The sequence below is a fragment of the Peromyscus californicus genome, unplaced genomic scaffold, assembly GCF_007827085.1.
Source record: "Peromyscus californicus insignis strain IS unplaced genomic scaffold, ASM782708v3 Scaffold_10__1_contigs__length_136768540, whole genome shotgun sequence".
NCBI lineage: Eukaryota > Metazoa > Chordata > Mammalia > Rodentia > Cricetidae > Peromyscus > Peromyscus californicus.
The window spans coordinates 60,033,019-60,045,685 of NW_026294391.1; positions in this window are offsets into that span (position 1 = coordinate 60,033,019).

The following is a 12,667-nucleotide window of genomic DNA, read 5'->3' on the forward strand; positions in this document are numbered from 1 at the left end:
ATCTTTAAGTTACATTGTGTGTGTGCTTTTTGAGTCCCCCCCCCCCTCAGTGCTAGGGACCGGCCTTAGCAAACACGCTACCACTAAGTTAAACATCTAAACCCTAGAAAGAAGTCTAAATGGGCATACATGCAAGTAAAGTGTGATCATGATTAGCCATTTAACTGTCTTAACCTTTTCCTATATTGTCTTAAACATTTTACAATATATATGTGGGTTTATTTGGGGTGGTGGTGGTTTCGAGACAGGGTTTCTCTGTGTGGTTTTGGTGCCTGTCCTGGATCTTGCTCTGTAGAACAGGCTGGCCTTGAACTCACAGAGATCCGCCTGGCTCTGCCTCTCGAGTGCTGGGATTAAAGGTGTACGTCACCACCACCCGGCAATACATATGTGTGTGTGTGTGTGTGTGTGTGTGTGTGTGTGTGTGTGTGTGTGTGTGTGTGAATAGGTTTTAGAAGAAGAGAGCCATTTTCATTCAGAAGAAATATCTGTCTAAATATAAAAAGAAAAAAAGAGTTCCTATCCATTTTTTTCCTTCCACGATCCAAATACACACTTTGCCTTTGTTTCCTTCTACCTGTTTTCCTGTGCTCTTTCATAAGCATAAAGCTGCTTCAGGTATTTAGGAAATTATTCACTTTATTGCCAAACTCTAAATGCAGCCCGTGATGTCACTGAGTGTACTCTGGAACCACCCAAAACAAACGCTGAACACTTTATTTCTGTTTAGCATACTTGTTTCTCTCGTGCAACACTGAAATGTTTCCTAAAAACCCTTTCTTGATTACATGGCCTTTAGGGAAAAAAATAACATTTCCTGTGTTCCTCTAAATGGTCTGCTGATTGCTATTCAGATCTATCAGTAGCTATCATCACACAACAGACTGTGTAGTAAGACGGCATTGAACCAATATCAATGTAAAGAACATTGCAAAAGAGAGTACCGTACCAACGGAAATACCAAGAGAAGCTGCTATTTGTGCCTGAGATCTGAAAACAGAAAGGTGCCTCAGGAAAATAAGGGAGGAACCCTGAGAGAGGGAACAGCCTTATTTAAATATCCTGGGGTGAGAAAATGGAGCCTGAGGTACTGAAAGACTAGATGGTTTTCTCCAGCAAGAGTCTATTTTATTTTCTTCACAGCACTCACACATCAGAATTTATCTGGTCCGTTTTCTTGTTTATTGATTTTATTTGTATGTTTATAATCTGTCAGTCTTCCTGCTGGCTGGCTCCCACCCCTCCGACAGTAAACACCGTGGGAACTGAAACTTGGCTCCACCCCCTCACAGCGTATCTCCCGAGCTTAAAATACTAACAGGCACTCAATCAAATTTTTTTTTTAATGAATCAACAAGTTAGTGTGTAGGTCTTATTGCAGATTTTGGATCTATGCTAATAACAATGAAAATCGTTAGATCTTTAAGGAGAAGAGCAATAGAGCAATACTATCTGATTCAAAGTTTTCTAAAGCTCTTTATGGATGCTATGTGTTTGATTTTGATTTTGCCTTTTCAAAAAATAATAGTCAAATGAGGGGCTAACATTTACAGGTGCTGTGTGTTTGTAACTTCCTTTTTCTCTGTAGAAATAACTCCGCTGTTTTAAAATGTGATAAGTAAGCACTGTCTTTAAGACATTCCAAAGGTTGTGTGGAAAAATCGGCTACAGAATATTTACTTAGGTCAGGTACTGCCTCTAAGGTCTTTTAAGAATCTTTTGAGCAAGAATCATGGACCTCTTTGATGCCACCAGTGGGTACAGTATATGTCACCTTGCCACTCCACACACAGAGCCTCTGTCTCTGCCAGCTCTCCTCCACAGTGCTCTTTTGACTCCTCCTTTGGTCAGGTTGCAGCTTGGGTGAGCACAACAGAGACATTTCCTGTCCGGCACCTCATTTTCACTGGACGTAACATGCACTTGTTTTGCATTTGTAGATGGCATGTCCTCAACGAGAATGTCTATTTCATGAGAACAAGTACTGTCTCTTTTGTTTGCTTCTACATTCCCGATGCCTAGGGGATCCCTGACCCATAATAAATACTCTGTAACCATTTGAATAAATGAGTAAATGAAAAAAACATACACTGGTGAAAATCTTTTAACCGAAACCCATTACCTATTTCTTAGTGCTTCCATTTACCAGTTTACTTCTTTAGTGGCTCACAATAAAAGTTAAGATATGAGGAAGTGGATAAAGATACAAAGATAAATATTCATTGTTTTATTTAAATCAATAAAGTATTTGTTCATTGATTTTGGCATTAGAGATCAAACCGAAGGCATCTAAAGTCTTATGAACACTAAGGAAGAATTCTACCACTGAACTAGATCCCTAAGCCTCTTATTCATTCATTTATTCCTTTGATTAAGTCATTCATTCAACAAATACTGTGAGCCAATGCTCAGTGTTAGGCCTTGGGGCTATGCGTACAAAAGTTACAAGCTCTGTTCTGTTCACAGAGTGGAAGATAAGTGTCCTGGGCGGATGTAGTTTCATCATTTTATAAAGATGTGTGTTCATCCCATTGACTGCCCGGGAAACACTCTAGTTCAGTCACACGTGTGATTTGTTTGAGGGTACAGAAGGCATCAGTATGATCAAAGTAACTTACACGCATGCATGAAAATGTCACAGTGATAAAAACAAGAAAAGGTCAAAATAAAGCCTATTATTGTGTACAGTTGATACACTCTAATAAAACAGAACAAAAGACCGATTAGAAAGGGAGGCACACAAAGCACACACAGCCTGTAGAGGCCATTTCAAGCCCCCAAAGCTTTAAAAATGGTGTCTCTGTGTTAGCCTCATCCGTGGCAAAGCTTACAATTCCTGTTACTTCTAACGGCACAATGGCCCATTTTAGCTGGGACTATAGGCGCGTGCCTGTCAAACGTCCTGTTTATACTGGCATTGTTATTGAAAACTGTTAGATCCTTGAGAGCTATTATCTCTCTGCAAAGTTCATTGTGGTGCATATTGTTTCTCTCACAACCCCCCTGTAACTTAATTAACTGCAGTTGTTATCCTCAGGAAAATAAATTCTAGACTAGGAAGTGTTATTGCAAATGTTTGGCATACTAGAAATAAAATGAGTTCTGGCTAATTGCATTAATATTGAAAGAATTCGGAGTAGGTTTGTAGTCATCCCCCCTCCCAGCTGTTCCTGCAGCAATGACAGGGTTTTCTTTACACTCTGCTGTCTGGGAATTAAAAGGCAGCCTGCCTTAGTAAAGCAGCAGGATGCGCCTTCAGTATCCAAACAGAAAAGGTCACAGCCTGGGTCACAAAGCACAGAACACTTTTGTAGCTCATGCCAAAGCAACTAGAATATAACCTTTCTCTAGCAAATTAAGAACAGGATCCTAGAGAGGGTTGTGGATTTAGAGAAGATGCATTCTTGTTATCTCTGATTAGCTACTCATTTTAATAAGCAAGTCCTCTTTTGTTTAAATTATTTTAACTGTGGAGAATAAAATGTTTAAAGCTGGTTCAGGATAACTGTGGACGGACTATCATCTCTGAAGTCAAACATACCAAGTGTCTCTTTGGAAACAAGATACCAGGGTCTTTGCTTCTTATCTTCAGTCTCCTCAGTCAGCAAAAAAAATAACTTTGAGCCTATCCACCTCAGCTCTGCTCTCCGCAGAGGTCAGCGGTCAGGCCTCTACCATGTCCACCCACACTGTCCTTCCTGCACGCCATACTCGCAGCTGCTTTCTCTGGGGAAACTCATTCAAAAAAAATTGCTCCTCTGCCTTCCAAGTCTCTTCAGAGAAGGAAGGCCCCTCCTTCCCAGAACTTTGGCCGGAAAATGCCAAACTCCCAAAAGTCTTCCCCTCCCCCTAGAACTCTAGGGAAAATCCCAAGGCCACACTCAGTTCTTAGATTCCCAAGCTTCCCAGGGAGAGACAGGAAGGAGGCTTATTTAGAGTAACAGACTCCAGCCCCACCCTCCGATTGTCATTCAGATGCTTCAGGTAGGAGCGTGAGAGAATCTTCAGGTTTTTAAATTGTATGTTTATTCATTTAAATGACTTTGAGGGCTTGTTGTTGTTCGGTTTTGTTTCTCTCAGTTAGGGTCTCTATGCACTCCGGCCTGGTGGCCTGGAACTTGTTATTACCGACCAGGCTGACTTTAAATATACAGCTACGGATTCTCTCTTCTCTGCTTCCAGGCTGCTGGGTTTCGGTGGTCACCGCCACCCACTGGTAGAAATTTTCATGTTGATTACTGCTCCTGCCTCCAGCGAGGATTCAGAGCAGGATTATTCGCAGAGAAGCGCTAGGAGGCCCCCTACAGTTGAAACGATAGTAGCTGTCGTGTACTGTATCTCGGCCATGTAGGAGAAGTCGATAGCGCATCTTAGTGCTCACCCAAACGCCTTGAAAGATGTTACGAGCACTGTAAGTGAGGGCAACGAAGGCCAAAGCAGTGAGAAACAGCGCCCAAATCAAAATGCATTTCTTGGTTCCAAAATCGAGTTTCAAGGGAATCGCACAATAATTTTTTTTTCTTTTTTACACCAACACAGTAGAAGCAGACCTTATACATGGAAGAAACACCCAAAAATCACGCCAGGGAACAAAAAAAGGACATATATACTGGGCATTGCACGCACGGCCTTAACATATATTAAACAATATTCTACCACTAGCTGGAAATATATTTTCTCGAAGATGATTTTAAAATTGAAGGGCTCTGGCTATAGCTTGGTGGAAGTGTGTTTTGTCTAGCGTATCTAAGGCCCTTGGTTCAAAACCCAGCACTGCAAACCAGACAAGCAAATACTGTTATAATCCCAGAATTTGCGGGATTGAACAAAAGGATCTCCAATTTAAGGCCAGCATAACATCCGGGGTCAGTCTCTCTCTATATATTTTAAAAATGCAGTTGTGCCTTTCAGTAGTGGAGTAATTGAGAAACCAGGCAGAGCAGGTAGTGTGCTGCAAGGTGTGATTGCTTTGTACTAATCAGTTATTTTTAAGAGTGAGGGTCAGGTCTCACTATGCAGGCCAGGTTGGCCTCAAATACATGGTCCTCTTGCCTCAGCCTTCCAGCTTGGTGGCAGATGCCTTTACCCCCTGAAGCACCCCACCAGCACTACACATTCTGTTTTGTAATGGTGTGTGTGTGTGTGTGTGTGTGTGTGTGTGTGTGTGTGTGTGTGTGTGTACATGTCTACTATGTATGTAGAGCCCATAGGACCAGCTCAGGTATCACTGTCAGGAACACCATCTGCATCCTTTGAGATATAACACCTCTTGGTCTGAATCTCATCCATTAGACTAGACTGGCTGGCCAGTGAACCCTGGGATCCTTCTATTTCTGCCTCCCCAGAGCTTGGATTACAAGTGTGCATAACCACACCCAGTATTTCCCAAATGAACCACCCCCAACGCCCTCTTTTTACTTAAAAAAATTTTTTTTTTATGAGACAGAGTCTCACTTGAGATGCCTGGACAGGCCTTCTTTCAGTCCTCCCATTTTGAATAGCTGGAATTGCAAGCCTGTGCCACGAGGCTGGCAATTTTTTATTTATTTATTTTTCAAGACAAGGTTTCTCTGTGTAACAGCGCTTGCTGTCTTGGAACAGACATTTTTTTTAAATGAAAGAAAATCCATAAAAATATTTAGGCATGATGTCCCACCATTTAGCCAAGCAGATCCAATTTTAGGAATTTTCCTAAAGAAACAAATGGGGAGCCGGACACTGGTGGCACACACCTTTAATCCCAGAACTTGGGAGGAGGAGGCAGGTGGATCTCTGAGTTCAAGGCCAGCCTGGTCTACAAAGCAAGTTCCAGGACAACCAGGATTGTTATACAAAGAAACCTCATCTCAAAAACAAAACAAAACAAAAACAAAAACAAAAACAAAAAAGCTAACAAAACCAAACAAAACATGTCTCTAACCCCCACCTCAACAAAAAATATGGTTTCATTCTTGTACATGCAGCTATCCAGTTTGACCAGCACCATTTGTTGAAGATATTTTTTCCCTACAGTATGCATTTTTGGCTTCTTTGTCAAAAATCAGGAGTCTGTAAGAGTGTGGAATTATGTCTGTGTCTTCAGTTCTGTTCCATTGATCAATGTGTCCATTTTTGTGGCAATGTCATGATAATTTTATTTGATTTGTATATATTGAACCATCTCTGCATCTCTGGGATGAAGTCGCTTAACTACATGGATAATCTTTGATGTGTTCTTGAATTTGGTGTGCAATGCATCTATGTTCATAAAAGATACTGGTTTATAATTTTCTTTTATTACTAAGTCTTTGTTTTTTGTATCAGGGTAATTCTGGCTTCATAAAAAGACTTTAGAAATGTTTTTCCTCTTGTGTTTTGCAGAATATTTGAGGAGTATTAGCATTAGTACTACTTTGAAAATCTGATGGAATTCTACATTAAATGGATCTGTCCCTGGTCTTTTTCAGTTGGGAGATTTTTGTTTTGTTTTGTTTGGGTTGTTTGGTTTTTTGAGACAGGGTTTCTGTGTGTAACAGTCCTAGCTGTTCTGGAACTTGTTTTGTAGATAAGGCTGGCCTTGAACTCACAGAGATCTGCCTGCCTCTGCTTCCCAAGTGCCATTGAGTTCTGGAATTATTTATTCCTTGTATCCACTTGGGTGTGATTAATCTCCTCAGACTGAAATATTCCTTTTAGTATGTTCTGTAGAGCTGGATTAGTGGACATAAATTCATTAAACGTATTTTTATCATGAAATATGTTCTTTTTCCTTCAATTATGCCTGATAGTTTTGCTGGATAAAGTAGTTTAGGGTGACATCCATGGTCTTTCATATAGTTTTGCTGGGTATGGTAGTCTGGGGTGGCATCTGTGACCTTTCAGAACATGAAGAACATCATTCCAGGCTGCTGGGGGATGGTCTGTATGTCAAGTGTGTTGCTGATTGGTCAATAAATAAATCACTGATTGGCCAGTGGCCAGGCAGGAAGTATAGGTGGGACAAGGAGGAGAATAAAGCTGGGAAGTGGAAGGCTGAGTCAGAGACACTGCCAGCCGCCACGATGACAAATAGCATGTGAAGATGCTGGTAAGCCACGAGCCACGTGGCAAGGTATAGATTTATAGAAATGGATTAATTTAAGCTGTAAGAAAAGTTAGCAAGAAGCCTGCCACAGCCATACAGTTTGTAACCAATATAAGTCTCTGTGTTTACTTGGTCGAGTCTGAGTGACTGTGGAACTGGCAGGTGACAAAGGTTTGTCCTGACTGTTGGCCAGGCAGGAAAACTCTAGCTACAAATGGTGTCCAACGTGGTGGCAAGAGTTTCCACCTAAAAACTGAGAGAAAAGATTCTAAAATGGAGCTAAAAACAGCTTCCTAATTGTCTCTCTCAAATGAGCAGCAGCTGCCGGTTTGAGCTACTGGTGGGTTCCTAGCGTGCACACTCGACCTGCCCTATGGCGGGAATGAGGCCTCTGCAAGTGGCACATTAAGCTGCATGGTGGATTTAGCCTTTGCTAGTACAAAACAAAAAAAGAGGTTTCTGGGCTACACGCTGCTTGGATAAAAGCATAGACCCACGATAGCTCCCAGAGCTGGCGGTAAACGTACCACCATACCACCGCCATGTTGGGAAGCTGAGGTGGGCGGAGCCAGCAGCCACAGCTGCTGCAGTTTAAAGCAATAGATTCACAATAAGACAGATTCAGATGTAATAGTTTACAATGTGTGTAAAATATATGTAGGCCTGAAAGAGACAAAAAAGGTGATATATACAGTTGTATAAACAAATACATAGTTTTAAAAAATAAAGTCTTTAAAGAGACAGTAAAATTAATATAAAAAATAAGCCACATGAAGATGAATATTACACAGAGAATCTGGATTGTGTTGTCTTTGGGATTTTTAACTGCAGAAAAACATTTGATCGTAAAAGATGTCGAGTTAAACCAATATGTATATTTTAAAGGTACCTTGACTTCAAAATTTGTATATAAGGATATGTTGCTTTGGAAAGGAGACTCTGCTTTTGTTCCCACAGAAAGCCAGAGGCTATGGATTTGTTCCAGATTAAAATACGTTAGGTTTGACCAGCCAAGACCCCCTGAAAGATCTCCGATGACACTATGGCCCAGATGATCCAACATCCAGAATGGTTTGAAGGCAACTGGCTCAGAGGATACAGCCTCATGGACTACTCCATAATCCTAAAATTTTCTTTGTGTCCCCATAAGATACAGTGCCCCCCTCCAGCAGGAAGTAGTAAGAGAAGCTACGCCCAAATTCCCAAATTATATGTAATTTTACTTTGTTAAGGTTAAAACCTTCCTTTTTGAAAAAAAAGAAAAAAGAAAAAAAGGGGAAGTGCTGTGGGATGTTCTGTATGTCAAATGTGTTGCTGATTGGTCAATAAATAAAACACTGATTGGCCAGTGGCCAGGCAGGAAGTATAGGTGGGACAAGGAGGAAAATAAAGCTGGGAAGTGGAAGGCTGAGTCAGAGAGACACTGCCAGCCACCACGATGAGAAACAGCATGTGAAGATGCCGGTAAGCCACAAGCCATGTGGCAAGGTATAGATTTATAGAAATGGATTAATTTAAGCTGTAAGAAAAGTTAGCAAGAAGCCTGCCACAGCCATACAGTTTGTAACCAATATAAGTCTCTGTGTTTACTTGGTCGGGTCTGAGCTGCTGTGGGACTGGCAGGTGAGAGAGATTTGTCCTGACTGTTGGCCAGGCAGGAAAACTCTAGCTACACCAGGCTCTTCTGGCTTTCAGAGTCTCCACTGAAAAAACAGGTGTCCACCAGGCAGTGGTGGCACACACCTTTAATCCCAACACTTGGGAGGCAGAGGCAGGTGGACCTCTGAGTTCAAGGCCAACCTGGTCTACAGAGCAAGTTCCAGGATAGCCAGGTCTACACAGAGAAACCCTATCTTGAAATTAAAAAAAAAAGAAGGAAAAAAGAAAAAAAAAACAGATGTTATTGTAACAGGCCTGCATTTATATGTGACTTAGTATTTTTCAATCACAGCTTTCAATATCCTTTGTTTGCTCTTTACATCTAGTATTTTGATTATTTGTCAAATGACATATATCTTTTCTAGTCCTGTCTATGTGTTGTTCTGTATGCCTCTTGTAGCTTGATAAGCATCTCTTTTTTAGACACGGGAAATTTTCTATGATTTTGTTGAAAACATTTTCTGTTCCTTTGACCTGGGTTTCTTCTTCTCCTTCTTATATACCTATTACTCATAAGTTACTCATAAGTTTGTTCTTTTCAGTGTCATAGATTTCCTGGATGCTTTGTTACTAGGTCTTTTTTTATTTAACATTTTCTTTGACTGAGTGATCTGTTTCTACATTGTCTTCAAGGTCTGATATTCTCTCTTCCACTCAATCCAGCATGTTGGTGAGGCTTTCCTTTCATCTTGTTGTTTGACTTCCCAAATTGATCTTTCTTTCTTTCCTTCTTTCTTTTCCTTCCTTCCTTCCTTCCTTCCTTCCTTCCTTCCTTCCTTCCTTCCTTCCTTCCTTCCTCCCCCCTCTCTCTTTCTTCCTTGAGACAGAGTCTCTTGGAACTCGCTCTGTAGACCAGGCTGGCCTAGAACTCACAAAGATCTTCCTTCCTCTATCTCCCAAGTACTTGGATTGAAGGCGTGCACCTATAAGCCTGGAACCTCCCAACTTTTTTTAAAATTTTTATTTCATTTTTCATCTCCCTCAAAGAGTCTCTTTTTTGCATTCTATTTTCATATCTTGAATTGATTTTTGCTTTTTATTTATTATTTCATTTAACTGTGCTTTCACCATCTTCATTTAGACATTTATTTACATCCTCTTTGAGCTCTTTGAATATGTTCATAATTGCTATTTTGAAGTCCTTGTCTTTATATCGAGTAAGTGCTTGTATTGGGGAGTATTGCAATATGGGTGCTGGTTTCTGGAGGTGGCATATTATCTTATCTGTTCATCATCTTAGTTTCTTTTCTATTGCTGTGATAAGGCATCATGACCAAGACAACATATAAAAGAAATCCTTTAAGTAGGGTTAGTCTATGACCATCATGGCAGGGAGCATGGCACTAAACAGGCAGGCATGACTATGGAGAAGTAGCTGAGTGCTTATATCTAATCTACTATAGTGCACAAGGCATAGAGGGAGATGAGGGTAGGGTGGGGAGGAGAGGAAGGGGGAGAGAGAGGAAGGGAGGGAGAGAGAAAGCGCTAATTGAGAATGGCACAGGCTTTTTAAATTTCAAACTCTGCCCCCAGTGAGTGATGCTCCTCCTCCAATAGGGCCCTGCCTCCTAATCCTTCCCAAACAGTTCCACCAATTAGAACCAAGTATTCAAATATATGAACCTATGGGAACCATTCTCATTCAAGCCACCACATTCATGGCGTGTGTGTGTGTGTGTGTGTGTGTGTGTGTGTGTGTGTGTGTGTGTGTGTGTTTTATAAGATCTAGGCATCTGGTGTTAGGATATTTTTGTATGAATATCTACTTTGGCCTTTGTTGAGTTGGTGTTTACTCTTCGTTGTTATTCCAACTTGTTAGATTGTAGACCAGCTTAATGATTCTTGATTTTAAGTGTTGGGGCTACTCTGAGGTTCTGGGTTCAGTCTCCAAGTGGTCTCAGATCAGAGTAGTGAGTAGAATGGCTGATAGTTCAGCAGATGGGCGGGGAGGATACTGCCTTTGGATATCTCTAACTGGGGTTCTGAGTCAGGCTCCACACAGTCCCGGGACCCAGCAGTATATTGGGTACCTGAGAGTTAGGCAGACTGGTGGGCTAACTCTGGGAGCTCTTTCCTGGAATTCAGATTCAGACTCAGATTTTGTATTCTAAGAGGTCCCTGCAAAGTGTGGTGGTGGGGTAGCTGACATTTACAGGGAGGGAATGTACTGGTTCTGTGAGTTCCTACCTAAAGTTATGGTTTGGACTCTGGTTCAGACACCAAGCAGTCTCAGATCTATATGGTGGATGGGGTACCTGATAGATGAGGGGGATGAAGGGGGCACTGACTCTGGAAATCTGTAACTGGGGTTCTGGGGTCAGCTCTACAAAACTTGGAGTCCACCAGTAGATGAGATGTTTGACAGTCTGGTGTTAGTGAACTGGTTCTGAGAAGTCCTACATGAAGTTCTGGTTCAGATTCTAGGTGTAGATGGAAACTCTTCCAGACTGGGGTGGTCAGTGTCATGGCTGATAGGTGAGCAAGTGGGGAGGAGCAGATTGGCTCTGAGTGTCTCTATCCAGGGCTCTGGATTAGGATCCATGTGGTCTGAGGCCTAAGGGTGGATGGAATGCCTGACAGTCAGGCAGCTCAGTTAATTGGCTTTGAGAAAATAATTTTTTTAATGATATACATAGTACAGTAACAATTTGCTTTGGTTTTGTGTGTTTTTAATGATTTCTTTGTTTATTTTATGTGTATGGGTGTTTTGTCTCCATATATGTCTGTATATGTGGCCAGAAGAAAGTCTCAGATTTCTTGGAACTGAATATTAGATGTTTGTGATCCACCATGTGGGTGCTAGGAATTGAACCTGTGTCCTCTGGAAGAACAGTCAGTGCTCTTAACTGCTGAGCCATCTCTCCAGCCCCTATTTGTTTGGTTTTGGGACAGAGTTTTCCTATGTAGCCCTGGTTGACCTAAAACTCACGCTGGAGACTTGGCTGGCCTCCAACTCACAGAGACTGCTTGCCCTGTCTCCTAAATGCTGGGATTAAACACATGTGCTACCTGGTTTATTCGTTTTTGAGATAAGGTGTCCTGTAACCACTGCTGGCCTCAAACTCATTATGTAGCTGAGGATAACCTTGAAGTCCTAAATTCCTGCCTCCATTTTCTTCGTGCTCAGATTACAGATGTGCACCGCTCTGCTGGGTTCCAACTATCTTAAATACATTTTTATAAGCATCAGAAAGATATGTCTTCAGGATGTATCTTTAAATGCTAATATATATTTCTGGGCACTGAAGTTAACAGGTGATTATATTTTAAAGTTTTTGCAAGAAATATGCACACTTTTGCACTTGGTTGGAAAAAAATGTTATATCAGAGAAGCTGTTCTCTCCAGAGTAATCAATTTTGCTCATCATTCTATGCATCACAAATCGTCCGTTAGACTGTAACTATCATGTGGGCAGAAATTAGTTTTTTTTTTAATTTCCCCTGGTACTTCTTGCCACACAGTGTTCTGCATTCAATAAATGTTGACTAAGTCCACTCGTGCATACGCATACATATAAGCCTATGTACCTATGTGGGCATGCATATTTAAATATGCCACCTTCTTTCTCACCAGTAATGAGAAAAAAGTAAAAAGCAGCTTTTTAAAAAGAGCTAATGGGCCTTTTGCCCATGTGTTGGGAAAAGAACGGTGCTCTCTACTCACCAAGGCTGAGGGTACAGAGTGACCAGTAATGATTTCAAATTTGTCCATTTCTGCCCACACAATTATTTCCTTTTGGTGAGATTAGGTCCAGTTCTCCAACAGTTCTCCTAACTAGCCTGTCTGGGCACTTGATTGAAAATGTTTAAATGAAAAGCTATGTACCAAGACAAGTGGCAAATGGGCTGTCTGTACCCACTCTGGGCTGCTTGCTGCAGCCAGTGTTTAATCAGCTGAGATGACAAGGACCTTGTCCTGTTGAGAGCCAAACAGGTTCACAGGTC